We start from the raw sequence: 15,417 nt of genomic DNA on the forward strand, positions 1-15,417 counted from the left end.
ATTCAAATAAGAAGGAAACAACATTCAATATAACCTATCTCTTAATGTATTAAGATTAAGCTACTCAGTTCTGTGGGAACTATTTCTAGGAAAATACAGATAGTCCTCTACTTATGACCATAACTGAATCCATAATTTATGTTACTAACTGAGAAATTTATTAAGTGAGTTTTGCCCCATTTTATGACTTTTCTTGCCACACTTGTTAAGTGAATCATTACGGTTGTTAAATGAGTAATACACTTGTTAAGTGAATCTGGTTGCCCCATTGACTTTTCTTGTCATAACATTGCAGATGATCACACGACTCCAGGACACTGTAACCGTCATAAATATGAGCCAGTTATCATGCATCTGAATGTAAATCATGTGTCCATAGGGATGCTGCAAAAGTCATAAGTGTGAAAAATGTTCATAAGCCATGTTATCGGTGCCATTGTAACTTTGAACAGTCAATAAATGAACTGTTGTAAATCGAGGACTAGCTGTAACATGAATTGGATTGAGCTCCAGTTCTTTTAGACTTTTTCAATCCCAAGATTTGATTCCCCCCCCCCCCCCAAGTCTTATCAACTCCTGTTGACAAAGCTGGGGGAACTTCCTTCAAAATTCTTAAAAAATGAACCAGAAGGATTGTTCCGAAAATATCCAAGAATTTTAAGTTGAAACACCAGGAGGGTCTAAGAAAACATAAAAACACTCTCCTGTATTCAGCTCTAAATATATAGCATAGAATGACTGTTCTTTAAACTACTGAAAATAATGCAGGCAATATTATTTTCCTTCATTTGCGTTCAGTGTTCAAGTCACAAGAAACAATACTCTGCATTGAAAGGGATATTCTGGGGGATAGCCGCCCAGAGTCCCTAGGGAGTTGGGCGGCATAGAAATGCGACTAATAAATAAATATTAACAGTGTTCCATTTTCACAGCTTAATTTATATTGTTAAATATATAGCTACTGATGCATTGTTTCTAACATGCACCTTAGCAATTGTGGTGGTCCCTTTAATTTGAAAAAATCTCCATCCATCTCCTTTTTCATGTTCTCTGCTTTTCCAACTGCTGATTATGTTTTGCTAAACAACATTCCTTTTATTATTGCACTAGAGCTTTAAAGGTCAAGAATTGGGAGATTGCAGAGACAACCCACCAATTGTTCTAACAATTGATTTAAAGATGCAGTGAACACGAGGAAACTGATTTGCGAACTGAGGTGGAAAAATGACAAGATGGCCCTTTTAAGACCAAACATCATTTTTTAAAAAATTGGATAGGCATGGAAAAGGATGAAATCAGAAATGATCAGTGCGTTCATGTAATACACATATTTACCACAGTTACACTGATAATTTTAATGTTTTTTACAATACACTTAAAATTATTCAGGCTAAAAATGTAATATGCAAAGTGATAATTTCAGGGAATTTGGGAGATGCATTAACTAGTTTTTAATCCTCCTTTCCCAGCCTGACATTCCAAAAATAAACGAAAAATGTGTTGCTTTTCCAAAAATCTCCACAGCTCCTCCTGGCTTATTGTAACCCTGAAAATCTAGCAATTCAGTACCATAGAATAAATAAAATATGAACACAGAAATGGGACAGAGATGTGGCAGAATACACATTCTAAATTTAGTACATGCGAATTTATAGAAGAGTATTTTGTTGAACAAGGCACAATCAGCAGAGATTATAAAAAAGGAATCCCTGTGGATTTTACTCCACTAATCATTGCTGGCTCTAGGGGATGCTGCTCATCTCCATTTCAAGGCCATTGAGCCAGCACTGTCTGAAGATATTTCCACGGTTATGTGGCCAGCATGACATCACAGAGCACTGTTACCTTCCCACGAAAGTGGTATCTATTTATCTACTTGCACTTGTGTGCTTTCGAACTGCTAGGTTGGCAGGAGCTGGAGCAAGAATGGGAGGTCACCCTGTCGTGTGGTGCTCGGGTCTCGAACCTGGGCTACTGACTTTCCAGACAACAAACCCAGTGTCTTAACTGCTGAACCACTGCACCGCCCTAGCAGAGATCATGCATCATGTCAAACTGTAAACATGAGCCTGAGTGGCCTAGGAGGCTAATGCCTCCTACTAAGGCAGCATTTAACATCCAGCTGCCTGCAATTACTGCAAGTTCAATTCTCACCAGGCTCAAGGTCGACTCAACCTTCCATCCTTTCTAAGGTGGGTAAAATGAGGACCCGGTTTGTGGGGGCAATAAGTTGACTTTGTATAAAATATACAAAAGTATGAAGGCTATTGCTTAACGCATTGTAAGCCGCCCTGAGTCTCCGGAGAAGGGCGGCATATAAAAATAAATAAAAATTTTAAAAAAAGTAAACTATAGTGTAGAAACCTCCATGGTTGTATTCAGAGAATCCCTTAAACCAGTGTTTCTCAGCCTGGGCTTCTTCTAGATGTGTAGACCTCAATTTCCAAATCCTCAGGTCAGCATGGGCACCACTAGGCCTCAGCATACAACCATTTATTGAAGAACAAACATCTGGAAATTAGCTGGCCTAGAAAACATAAATCTAAACCTTAGCTATTGTAAGGACCAGCCTTTCCCCCCTTCCAAAAAAGTAAAAACTCTTGAAAACTTTCTATTTCAAAAGGAACCTTTTATTGAAAAGGAACGAAAGCAAGTCAACATTCAAAGCAGGCTCTGAGGTCACTCAGGGCATGCAATCCAGAATAAAGGAAATTAGGAACTCCTCCCCACCGTCCAATGTGGATTCCCATCAATCCGCCGGTGTGAAGATGATATCTTACCGGCCTCTCTGAGAAGCAGATAAGAAGAACTTCTCAGGGCCATCTTGCAATCCACACATCTCCCCCTCCCCTCTCATTTCCCAAGAGGTGAGAATTCTTCAGGCATTTCTGGCACCAGGCAACAGTTAAAAATCAGGTTAAAGTTTATACAAAGAGGACCAGGCAAGAAATAGGATACTTAGGATACATAGGAAAGAAAACTAAAGGTGACAAATCCAAATTCCCCCCTTCTTCCACGAAGAAAGGCACGGATCTGACGGCTATTTTAAGATAAGTGAACTTCAACTCCCAGAATGCTAATTGGGTAATTCTGGGAGTTGAGGTCCATACATCTTAAAATGGCTAAGGTTAGGAAACAGTGCTCTAAACTAACCAATTCCTAATATGGCAAAATCTGTAGCTTTTATTCCAAGTTTGATATCTCAGTTTAAGCAACTTGACTCAATCCTCAGAAGGGCACATTGATCTACTAGATTAGGGGTCTCCAAATTTGGTAACTTTAAAACCTGTGGACTTCAACTTGCAGAATTCCTCAGCCATGCGGGCTGGGGAATTCTGAGAGTTGAAGTCCATATATCTTAAAGTGGCTGAGGTTGGGAAAGACTACCATGGAGCATAACTAATGAAGAGATGCAGCAAGCAAATTCATCTCGGAAGACATAATTTGATTTAACTTCTGGAGTAACTAAACAATTCAAATGCAATGCAAAAATATGGCAGAATAGCTGGTCTTCTGATATGGCTCATCTACAGGAAGGAAAACCAACGTGCTTGATCATACAAAGGTTCTTCATGCAACATCTTCTCTGGCCCATTCACAACTTGTTTAACTGGCCCAACAAAGGGTTAAGGTGTTATGGGAACTCCCGCGACAAATAGAACTGGCCAAGTAATCCCAGGAGGCTTGATTAAGCCACAAATAAATCCAGTTATGTACAGGTTAAACTAATTCCACAGAATTATTTTGCAGGGCTGAAATCTAATCAACTGAGAAGTCATTCCTCCTAATGCTGGAGAAAAAAAGATTTAAGCAGACAAATATGACTTGCATGAACAAGACGTACGCTTGCTACGTGTTGAGAATACCTTAAATTATGCACCTTTTCCAAGGATCATGCGGAAACTACAAAAGACAGTTTTGTGAGCCCAGGAAACAACCGCTTTAAGTGGTTTTTGACAGGTGCTATAAGCGTGCGCTTGTACGTGCTCTGAATCACCTTTCTCCCTTCAAATCTGAAACTCAGCACAGCCCTAGAAAGAAGGGCTGAAAAAGACACCTCTCTACTCTAAAACTCACCACTGTGGCAGAGCAGCAGAGGGCACACCTCCCAAACACTGATTGGCTGTAGTGGCTGTCTGTCTCACTAAGGGAGAAAGGACCAGTGATAATTTTTTAAAAAAAAATTTGATTTATATGCCGCCCTTCTCCGGAGACTCAGGGCGGCTTACAATGCGTTAAGCAATAGCCTTCATACTTTTTGTATATTTATACAAAGTCAACTTATTGCCCCCACAAACTGGGTCCTCATTTAATCTACCTTAGAAAGGATGGAAGGCTGAGTCAACCTTGAGCCTGGTGAGATTCGAACTTACAGTAATTGCAGACAGCTGGTGTTAATCACAATGCTATTAGTCTGCTGAGCCACCAGGCCCAGTGATACAGATAGCCCTCCACTTACAACCACAATTGAGCCCAAAATCTCCATTGCTAAAGTGAGACCGTTATTAAGTGAGTTTTGCTCCATTTTATGCCAGTTGTTAAGTGAATCGCTGCAGTTGTTTAAGTTAGTAGCACAATTGTTAAGTCAATCTGGCTTCCCCATTGATTTTGTCAGAAGATCGCAAAAGGTGAACACATGATCCAGGGACACTGCAACCGTCATAAATATGAGCCAGTTGCCAAGCATCTGAATTTTGACCATGGAGATGCTGCAAAGGTCTTAACTTTGGAAAATGGTCATAAGTCACTTTTTTTCAATGCCATTGTAACTTTGAACGGTCACTAAATGAAGGACTACCTGTACTAGGTTTGTAAATTATATTATCCCTTGTCTATTAGCTCACACTATGTTTGTATAAGTATCTTAGTGTTTAGAATCAACTCCCTCATTTGTTTAAGTGTTCTCTGTCTCTCCCTCCCTCCTCTTTCTCTCTCTCTGCCTCATGGGTTCCTGCCTGCTTCTTGGAGATGGTAAATGGGGATCTTGGATCCTCAAGGGATCGTTCTTTACCCCAGAAGAATCTGCCAGAAGAATCAATGAAGAGATTTAACTAGGTTTGAAATGGAGGAGGTAAGCAGGTTATGGCAGAAGGGTCAGAGTACATGCTCTGGAGAATAATTGCTCCTGGCAGAGATGAAGTTTGAGCGTTATTGCCATCTATGGGAATCTGGACCTTGGTGGATTTGGTTGGAATGGATTTCCTGGTTTCAGGAAGGCTGTGCCAGATTTGAAATAAAGCAAGCGGGAAGATAGGTAAAACAAAGAGCTCGTCCTAAATAAAAATTCCCTGGAATGACGTCCTTGCTACTGTATCTCTCAGCCACTCAGTTATATAACAACTTTTGATTACAAGGCTTTGCACTTTTCCTGGGATAATACAGCTAAGTGTCAGTTTGAATGTCTTGCATGATGAAGCAGAAATGAAAGGGAGAGAACAGAACCGTCAACGTCTATTTTTGTGTCCTCTTGCATCAAAGACCAAGCGGAGAGGGGGGTACAAACATTCCCTCCACAGTGCCAAGCTGACCATTTCAAAGTCTGGGGTCAAAAGTCCATAATCCAAAGCCAGCGGGTCCTGTGCAGACCCTTTCATCAATCACCTCTTACCTACCCAAAAACAGACTGAGGATTCAAGAACCTTATATTTAACGGAATATTTACAGTATATTTTTCTGGATGTATACGTTTTAAAACTCTTCGTGCAAGTTGCATCAAGCTGCTTATTCTTCACCGCCTGCTCTAGCCACCAGCTTTTCAGCCCTGGTGTGCAGGATTTGGTTGTGGGAACTGATACTAAAGGTGGGTGGTGCAAATGTGGTATCATTATAGCATGACTAAACTCACATGCATACATAGCAACAAGGATTATCTTTTTTTCCATTCTCCACTTTCTCAGAAATCAGCTTTTTAAAATCACAATGCAGCTATTTCTATAGGTAAAGCAACAACTACATCCATGATATACCAATTCAGACATTGCAGCGAGGACTGACAAAGCTATAATTTACCAAACTAGATTCAGGTTAATTAACCAATGACCAAACCAATGGTAGCTCCTCAGACGAAGATCTCCTAACAGGGAGAACAATTAACCAGTGTAACTATTTGCCTTCAGAAATTGTGATTACTCCCATCACTGGAGGCTTTTAAGAAGAGGCTGTCCATTTGTCTGGAATGCTACAGGGTCTTCTGCTTGAGAATTGGGTTGGACTCGAAGACCTCCAAGGTCCCTTCTAACTTTGTTATTCTTCTGGAAGGTGGGAAGGGTGTGTGTGTGTGTGTGTGTGTGTGTGTGTGTGTGTAGAGAGAGAGAGAGAGAGAGATAGATAGACAGATAGATAGAGATACTCTATTTGTGAGAGACGGAATACTTACCATATGCAGATGGGGATTAATTGATTTTATTCACAAGGTCTCTTCTTTTACACTTTATTTTAATAAGTAATTATTAATTCCAAAGTATTTTTGTTTTTTGTTTGCCTATTTTAAGAACAAGTGTGAAGAAGTGCGGAATCTTGGCATTACCCAGGACTTGTGTCTGTGTTTTTTTTTTTTCTTTTTTCTATTTACAATGCATATTGAGCAGGATTTCTTAAACTTGTTTTCATTTGGGGTAAATATTCTGGGTTAAGTTAAAGAGAAGGAACTAGCTATGGCTGAATTACAATGCTCAACAGCCTGAGGATTATTCTCTAAAGCCACAAGTTTTGTATGCCCGTTTTACCATTGTTTGTTTTAATCAGAATTTGCTGGATGCACCAAATTTGGCTTGTTTCACAAACGGCAGAAAGCTATAAACCAAACAGACTGCCTTGTGCACAGGGCAATAGTACGCAATCTGCAGAGTGCTTTTCTCCCACTGCTAATGCCCTTAATCAATTTATCAGCCATGTAAATTTATCTGCCTTGGGAAGGTACATTATTCAGAGACCCTTGAACTGAATCACATCTCAATATGTGTCTGTTGGCTTAAAAAATGACATGATTTAGGACTGAACTAACTGGTGGTGATGGAGTTATTATAAAGGAATTTAAAGTTAACCTTGAGGAAGGTATATAAGAGCTGTTAAGGGAGGAAGGAAGGAAGGAAGGAAGGAGTTGTTAAGTAGAGGGACTAAAATAAGAGGTTACACAGTCCAGGAATAGAAGGAAGTATGAGAAAGAAATTCAAAATAACCATGCTTTGATTTTCTTTAGTAGAAGGTCAGAGAGAAAATTGAACAGGATTTCAAGATTCTGGTATTCCATCCTGCAACAATACAAGTAGTCCTCAACTTACGTCCACAATTGAGTCCAAAATTTCTGTTGTTAAATGTTAAATGAGTTTTGCCCCATTTTACAACCTTTCTTGCCACAATTGTTAAGTGAATCACGACAGTTGTTAAGTTAGATACATGTTTGTTAAGTGTATCTGGCTTCCCCATTGATTTTGCTTGTCAAAAGGTTGCAAAAGGGGATCACATGACTCTGCGACACTGCAACCATCATAAATGAGAGTCAGCTATCAAGCGTCCAAATTTTGATCACATGATTGTGGGGATGCTACAAAGCTCGTAATGTGAAAAATGGTCACAAGGTTTGTTAATGCTTTTGTAACTTTGAACGCTCACTAGATGAACTGTCGTAAGTCAAGGACTACCTGTATAACAACATTCCCCAAATCCTTGAAGGTTGACAATTATGCAGGATCCAATCTGGGTCAGTCACCAGGATCAGAAGACCACAAAAGCAAAAGAGGTTCTGGAGTGCTTATGCCTTTTTCTGAAACTTATTAAGAGCTGCACTTCTTGGAATGCCTATGGAACATCTGATTCTGCTACCAAGCCTTAAAGCTTTAAGAGACAAGATCTAAATAAATCAGTCATTCCTAAGAACCTATAAATGTTAAAGGTTCTATAAATGACATATTTATTGGTACTCTAATTAAATTTAATGTGTCTAGGTGTGAGTACGAGAACACAAGATTGATTTCCCAGTGCAATACAGTCTGGGACAGTGGTTCTCAAAATGTTTGACCCAATTAATTCTTTTCCTGGTCGTGAATAATGTTATTAACAATCAGTCCTCCCCCCCAAAAGTCCACTAGATTCTCTGTGGTTTCACACAAGCATCCATCCTGGATCTTCAACTTACAAACAAGCTATTACAAATTGCTCCATTACTCCCAGGAGATGTCCAAATTATTCCCTTGGGTAATTATCCCCAGTTAAGAATTGCTGGTCTGGGGCATAAAAAAATGGGCAATAGTTTTTAATCTGTATTTCTCTGGGGTTTTTTAAAGCAGTTTTGTTTTGACAAAATAGTGAAGTTGTCTAGTTAAGTTGAACTATGATTCGTAAGCTGCCCAGAATCACCTTGTAGGGGAGGCAGGTGGCATAAAATTTTAACAAATGAATATAAATAAATAAACCATACCTGAGCCAGATATGGCAAAGTAAAGTATGTTTAACAATTGTAATGAATGTTCCTTCCTTGCAAAACCAGTGGAAGAACGGGAGAAAGAAAGAGGGAGCTTCCAAATCTAAGTTTGCTTACAGTGTTCAACCATGGCTAATAACGAGGGTCTACAAATGCTGCACTTGGAATGGTTCATATGTCTCCCCAAATTAATTCAAATAAAATCATAAAAGATTGGACTGGACAACCATTTGTCCGGGATGGGAAGGTCTCCTGCCTTGAACAGGGAGTGACTAGAAGACCTCCAAGGTGCCTCCTAGCCCTATGATTTTAAATACATTAAAAAAAAATTTTTTAATTAGAAATCCTGAGATCTCATGAAATATAAGCACGTCATCCTGAAATATGGCCTACTCAAGAACACCACAATCTTGCAAAAAAATCAACACTCTTATGAAAGAGAGAAACCATCCAAATCCAATCAGGTTTGCTGAGCGCATTTGAGTTTGGAAGGCGTGGGCTTAGGAAAGATAGATAATTCTTGGCTTAGCCTTATCTCTGAATGCAGCCATCTTTTGAAACGTTCGGGGAGAAAGGGTCACCTCTTGCAAGGCCTGTTATCATTTTGATAGGATTCCACCAAAGCAAAGCAAAATGTCATGGATAGCAAACTTTTTTTTTCTGCAAATCAATTCAGTTAAGACACGAATGTCCGAGCCATCACCTGACAGAGGGAGTATCAGCTTTCCCAGGTAAATCAGATTGCATGAGCTAATTCTATTTTATCGTAAGGCTACATGAACACAATCTCGCAAGTCTAAAAGTACAGGTAGTCCTCAATTTATGACCACAATTGAGCCCCAAATTTCTGTTCCTAAGCGAGACAGTTAGGTGAGTTTTGCCCCATTTTATGATCTTCCTTGCCATTGTTGTGAATCACTGCAGTTGTTAAGTTAGCAACATGGTTGTTAAGTGAATCTGGCTTCCCCATTGACTTTGCTCATCAGAAGGTCGCAAAGGGGATCGCATGATCCCGGGACACCATCATAAATATGAACAAGTTGTCAAGCATCTGAATTTTGATTATAGGGATTATAGTGACCATAGGGATGTGCAACAGTCAATAAGGGTGAAAAATGGTCTTAAGTCACTTTTTTCAGTGCTGTTGTAACTTTGAATGGTCAAATGGTTACAAATGGTTGTAAGTCAAGGACTACCTGTACAAATTTCCTGTCATTAACCTTTACAGTCCAAGAAATTAAAGAGGGTCCCTTATGAGATTATTTTCACACCCATTATACAGCTGTGGGCAATGGCCTCCCTTAAAGCCAGCACAGTGTTAGACTGCATTAACAGAGAATCAAGATCGCATGAAGTGTTGATACCACTTTATAATGCCTTGGTAAGACCACTCCTGGAATGCTGCATCCAGTTTTGGTTGCCACAACATAAAAAAAGAGGTTGAGAAAGAGTGCAGAGAAGAGCAACAAAGATGATCAGGGGACTGGAGGCTAAAATATATGATGAACGGTTGTGGGAACTGGGTATGTCTAGTCTAGTCTAAGGAACAGAAGGACTGGAGTGACATGATAGCAGTCTTCCAATATTTGAAGGACTGTCACAGAGAGGAGGAGGTCAACCTATTCTCCAAAACACCTGAAGGCAAGACAAGAAGCAATAGATGGAAAGTAAGCAAGGAGAAAACCAAAATAGCATTAAGAGAAATTTCTTGACAGTGAGAACAATTAATCAGTGGAACAACTTCCCTCCAGAAATTGTGGATGCTCCATCATGGGAAGTTTTTAAGAAGAGACTAGACAACCATTTGTCTGAAATGGTATAGGGTTTTCTGCCTGAGGAGGGGGTTGGACTAGTAGAAGATCTCCAAGGACCCTTCCAACTCTATGGCATTATTCTGTTAGCCTTTGTTCATCCCATCGCCCAAGGTCATTCCCGCACCATTACCATTACAGAAAGCATCCCCTACACAATTTAGATGAGGATATTAGTGAGTCACACACAGAAAATCTCTAAGAAAAAGCATTGATCCTAAGCCAATTAAACTAAAAGGATTCTGTGAAGAAAATGCTAAGGTGAACCTGACAGAAAGCAATTTAGATTCCTAAATCTGGCCCCATGTCAAGTGAAATTCACAGCCAATGAATAACTCTCTGTATCTCCCATTCAAATGCAAGTAGTCCTCAATTTACAACAGTTCATTTTCAACGGCACTGGAAGAAGTGACTTATGACTGTTTTTCACACTTAACGCCCGTTGCAGCATCCCCATGGTCACGTGATCATAATTCAGACATTTGGCAACTGACTCATCTTTATGACAGTCACAATGTCCTGGGGTCATGTGATCACCTTTTGAGACCTTCTGACAAGCAAAGTTACTAAATTAATAACCGCAATTATTCACTTTAACAACTGGGCCATGAATGGTTGTAAAATGGGGCAAAACTCACTTAACAAATGTCTCACTTAGTAACAGAAATTTGGGGCTCAATTGTGATCGTAAATCAAGGACTACCTGTACATTCAAGTTGTGCTTCTTAAACTTGGCAACTTTAAGATGGGTGGGTCAACCTCCAGAATACCCCAGCTGGCACATATAAGTCCACCCATCTTAAAACATAGCTGGGGAATTCTGGGAGTTGGAGTCCATGCATCTTAAAACTATGGCTGGAGAATTCTGACAGAGGAAATCCATGGATCTCAAATTACTAGCTGGGGATTTCTGGGACCCACACATTAGTTGGGGAATTCTGGGAGAGGAAGTCAATGGATCTTAAATTTCAGGCTGGGGAATTCTGGACTTCATGCATCTTAAAATTGCTAAGGTTAAGAAACATTGACTGCAAGCAGAATGTGTCTCAAGGAGGTTTTATGCCCATTTTCCTTGGATTAATTTAACCTCACAGAATCCTTCTGGCAATCCCATGCCAAAAATTATACCCCAGTCCTCAATTGGGTAGCTTCAAAACTTGAATTTCACCTGAGCCTTAATGGCTGTGCACCCGTCCCATTGAAAGGAAAGAAGGTTCAAAATACTGCATAAAATCCCTAACCTTTACGTTACCCCCTCCAGAATAAATTAATTCTTTGTGGATCAAACACCTACACCCACATTTTCTGAAATTAGAGGACGGAGAGTAATGGAGGGGAGGGCCACTTCCAGACACAGCTGGTCATATCCACAAGAATGCTTTGGTTCTTCCAAATTTATTCCAAATCCAAATCACAGCTAATGCATTCCTTCTCCCCCAATCCCTCCATCTCCACATCATCTAGCAATCAAGAGATTGTTTTCCCTTTCCAGAGCTTCACTACAAGTGGCAATAAATATCTCTGCTAGGAAAGAAAAAATAGAAGGAAACTCAAGTTTGCATCAATCTTGTAACTCTCACTTTTGCATCTGGCATATCAACCTTCCAGAAGTGATTTGTTCTGTGGAAGTGCCATCAAGAATAGCAGAATAAGAGAGTTAGAAGGGACATTGGAGGTCATCTAGTCCAACTCCTTGCTAAAGTAGGAGACCCTATATGATTCTGAACAAATGGTCATCCAGTCTCTTCTTGAAAACCTCCAATGATGGAACACCCACAACTTCTGAAGGCAAGCCATTCCACTGGTTAATTGTTCTCACTGTCAGAAAATTTCTCCTTAGTTCTAGGTTCTCTCCTTAGTTAGTCACCATCCATTGCTTCTTGTCCTACTTTCAGGTGCTTTGGAAAATAGGTTGACCCCCTCTTCTTTGTGGTGGTCCCTCACATATTGGACCACTCCTGTCATGTTGCCCCTAGTCCTTCTTTTTACTAGATTAGACATATCCAATTCCTGCAACTGTTCTTCGTACGTTTTAGCCTTTAGCTCCCTAATCATCTTTGTTGCTCTTCTCTGCACTCTTTCCAGGATCTCAACATCTTTTTTATACTGTGGTGACCAAAATTGGATGCAGTATATAAAAGAGTTCTTTTGCAATTTGGGGAGACTCTTTAGATAACAGAAGAAGGGTTATGATTCCAGGATTGTTTGTTTGTTTGTTTGTTTGTTTGTTGAGTGAGTGAGTGAGTGAGTGCGTTTTGCTCAAGAAATCTTGGATAAGCATGCCCTCATTCTGTTTTCTCCACAAAAACAATCTTGTGAGGTATGTTGAGCTTGGAGAAAAAACTTCCCTGGCTAAGTGGGGACTGGAATCTGGTTAGTCCATCAATATCAACACTGTGCTTGTTTGTCTTTTTGCTAAAATGATTTGATTGCAATCATCAAATGATTATGTGTCAACTCTTAGCACTCACATAGATCTTCTCAGGATAATCCGTCTCTAACTTGGTCTTTCGGCTCTTCCAGTGGTACAGTCCATTGTAGTTGAGTCCTTAATCCTTGCTTTCTCCTATTTAATTAACTGATCATAAATTTAAAAATTCAGAGATGGGAGAGATCATCTAAATGAAGAAAATTCTGGGTCAAAAATTGGTTCTTTTTATATACATGGCTCTCTGGAATATAAGAAGAAAAGTGGTCAGCGCTGTGCAGGAAGCGAGAATGTTAATTTTACCTATGTAAATTTATCTCAGGACAACCTATGTTGCTCAAGATGTTTGACACACAATATTTTACAACTCAGAGAGGAGATGATGTGATCTCAGGTTACCTGCTCGTAAACAGCCCTCCAACCTAAGAGATGAATGATTAATTAAATATTAGATTTGTAGGAGTATAAAATGCAAACTCAGGAGAAAGTACTTCAGCTTTTGACAGTACTTCAAGAGAGACCTGCTAAGTGATTCATAAGCCATGAGGTGTAAATGTTCTTGACTTGGATAAAGGCGGAACTAATTTGGATAGAGATGGAACTAATTTTATGATCTTTTGATAAGATTATTGCCTACGTTAACCTGAAGTAGAATTGTGATTTAATAAAAATACATTTTTTGCCCTATGTGAACCATTCAAAGATAAATGGCATAGAGAGACCTAGGTCCTGAAGGAATTTTGACAGTACAGGTAGTCCTTGATTCACTACCATTCATTTAGTGACCGTTCAAAGTTGCGACGGCGCTGAAAAAAGTGACTTATGACCATTTTTCACACTTGCAATCGTTCCAGTATCCCTGTGGTCACCAGATCAAAATTCGAATGCTTGGCAACTGACTCATATTTATGATGGTTGTAGTGCCCAGTGTGATCACCTTTTGAGACCTTTTGACAAACAACATCAATAGGGAAGCCAGATTCACTTAACAACCGAGTTACTAACTTATCAACTGCATTGATTCACTTAACAACTGTGGCAAGGAATGTTGCAAAATGGGTCAGAACAACACTAAACAACTCTCTTGCTTAGCAAAGGAAATTATGAGTTTAATTATGAACGTAAGTTGAGGGCTTCCTGTACACTTCAGGAACACTTAAATGTGTCCATGTGTTCCTGTAGGTCTAAAAAAGGTTAGGATACAGGCCCTGAAAACCAAACGAAAGATATGAAATGGCAAACTATGGAAATCAGGAGAATTTTTTTATCAGTCTACATCAGAACAAAGGCGGAAGATAGTATACTGCTGGCACTTAATTCCAATAAGAATAGTGTATACCTCTCACAACTACTCAACAAAAAGTTGGAGGAGTTGTCAATACAGGTAGTCCTCACTTACAAGAGGTCATTTAGTGACATTCAAAGTTACAACAGCACTGAAAAAAGTGACTTATGACCGTTTTTCAGTTTGTTTGTTTTTTTTAAATTTGTTTTATATGCCGCCCTTCTCCGGAGACTCAGGGCGGCTTACAATGCGCTAAGCAATAGCCTTCATCCTTTTGTATATTTATACAAAGTCAGCTTATTGCCCCCACAATCTGGGTCCTCAATTTACCTACCTTAGAAAGGATGGAAGGCTGAGTCAACCTTGAGCCTGGCGAGATTCGAACTTGCAGTAATTGCAGGCATCTGGTCTTAATAACCAGCTTAATAACAGGGTGCCTTAGACCACTGTACTACAAAGGTTGTAACCAAAGTTACAACCTTTGCAGCATTTCCATGATCATGCGATCCAAATTCAGACGCTTGACAACTGACTCACATTTATGATGGTTGCACTCTCCTGGGGGTCATGTGATCATCTACAAACAAGCAAAGTGAATGCCAGATTCACTTAACAACTCTGTTACTAACTAACAACTGCAGGGATTCACTTAACAGCTGTGGCAAGAAAGGTCATAAAATGGGGTAACACTCACTTAACAAATGTCTCACTTAACAACAGAAATTCCAGGCTCAATTTTGGTCATAAGTCGAGGACTACCTGTACGGGGTGGATGTTTGAAGAAGTGTGCTGCTCTGCAGGTAGCTACAAAAGTAAAACTCCTTTCTAATCAAAGAGCAGAATGCACCCCTCTACTACCCATCTTCAAGGGAGTAATTGCTAAATTACATAATAAGGAACTTTTTATATTTTTACTTCTAGCGGCTAATTAATAATTGCTCAACAGTGGAAGTTCCTTGATGATTTAATGGCTGTGAAATGGCATACTAAATATAGTCAATTCTTGTTCTTAAAAAAAGTTACTGATAGAATATTAAGTACACAGAAGAATCAACTACATTTTTATTGGATCTGTACATCTATATATATTGTAGATGTTATTAAAACAATGATTTTGATTTTGTGTGAATCCTGCAATTTATGGAAACCATGAATTAATTCTGATTTATACTTTTACAAAATGTACATTTTTTTCTAAATAGAAACAAATTCAGAAGCCATCTCGGATAGGCTGATAACTGAATAGCTTAATTAAAGGTACAGAAAATTATTTTTTTAATACACATGCTCTCCTTAGCCCATCCCACTGAGGAAGGCTTACAAGTTTTGGATATACACAAAAACCACAGGAAACCCAGAAACTAATTAAGTGGTTCACTTAGAAGCAGCCACTTTTGAGGATTTCAAAGATTTATGTCTGAATACTTTTAATCAGGTTATGTTATGGAAATTTTAGAATCTGATGGCTTTTACT

The 15,417-nt window shown here is 39.3% G+C and overlaps 1 protein-coding gene across 1 annotated transcript in view; it reads right to left on the bottom strand.

The window, feature by feature from the left end:
- Nucleotides 1–15,417, bottom strand: part of ARHGEF9 (Cdc42 guanine nucleotide exchange factor 9) — a 154,680-nt gene that overhangs the window by 81,675 nt on the left and 57,588 nt on the right. The gene's annotated exons all lie outside the window — the stretch shown is intronic.

This window comes from Pituophis catenifer, unplaced genomic scaffold, assembly GCF_029215685.1.
Source record: "Pituophis catenifer annectens isolate HBS135680 unplaced genomic scaffold, rPitCat1.0.hap2 SCAF_11, whole genome shotgun sequence".
In the NCBI taxonomy this organism is placed as follows: domain Eukaryota; kingdom Metazoa; phylum Chordata; class Lepidosauria; order Squamata; family Colubridae; genus Pituophis; species Pituophis catenifer.